The following is an 846-nucleotide window of genomic DNA, read 5'->3' as shown; positions in this document are numbered from 1 at the left end:
CAAAATAATGTTCTTTTTAGCAGCATCATATGACCCTTTTAACATGTTCAAATGTTTTAGAGAAATAGAAAAAAAGTTTTACGCAAATGTTCCTTTTGATTTAATCATACACATTATTTACAAACCAGTGCTATGCAGTCAAGTTTCTAAATCCCTATGCTTTCAATGATTTTCTAATGTGGGTTGTTTTTTTGCGCAATAGTAGGATATTTGTGTAGGGTTAAGGTGTTTGGGTGATGTGCTACACATGTGTGGTTCAGTGCGTGTGTGAGTCAGTCTGCAGAAGCAAGTTTGCTGGTGCAAATCGGCTTTTTATGATAAAAAAAATGAATGAATGTTGGTATGCAGCAAAGATGGAAAGAGAGAGAGAGAGAGATACACACGTGTTATGTAAGAGATGATACACAAAGTTAGTCTTTCATTTTGCTCTCTGCCTCATGGTTCCGTATTCTGGCATGCTTAGAGATTAAGCCACCTGTCAATCAAATCACAGCTCACCTTTACTTTCTCACCCTGCAGCGTCAAACTCATCGATCCATACATATACAAGACAGCACACACTTACAGTAAGAAACCGCATTCGAACAAGCAACAGCGGAAAATCTCTGCAGCGTACATGTTTGTATGCACATATTCAATCAGATTCAGAATCGCATGTTTCCATGGTTCGTTTTAATTAACATAATCAAGAAAATCATATATGCTGTCTGGTCTTCCTTATTGATGGCACATCTGAATATTCCACCTGCAGAAAGTCAAGGGCTTTGTGGGTAAAAAAAGAAAAGAAAAGAAAAAAAATCTGAATTATGTACAGTTAGTCAGCAGTCTGTTCTCCCCATTGTGAAT

The 846-nt window shown here is 37.1% G+C and overlaps 1 protein-coding gene across 2 annotated transcripts in view; it reads left to right on the top strand.

Annotated features, from left to right (window-relative positions):
• The window catches only part of LOC107566319 (G protein-activated inward rectifier potassium channel 1-like), an 11,292-nt gene that overhangs the window by 4,849 nt on the left and 5,597 nt on the right, over nt 1–846 (top strand). The window lies entirely within an intron of this gene.

Source organism: Sinocyclocheilus grahami, unplaced genomic scaffold (genome assembly GCF_001515645.1).
Source record: "Sinocyclocheilus grahami isolate Dianchi unplaced genomic scaffold, SAMN03320097.WGS_v1.1 scaffold1069.1, whole genome shotgun sequence".
Lineage (NCBI taxonomy): Eukaryota > Metazoa > Chordata > Actinopteri > Cypriniformes > Cyprinidae > Sinocyclocheilus > Sinocyclocheilus grahami.
The sequence above is the reverse complement of the archived record's forward strand: the minus strand, read 5'-3'. Positions and strand labels throughout refer to the sequence as shown.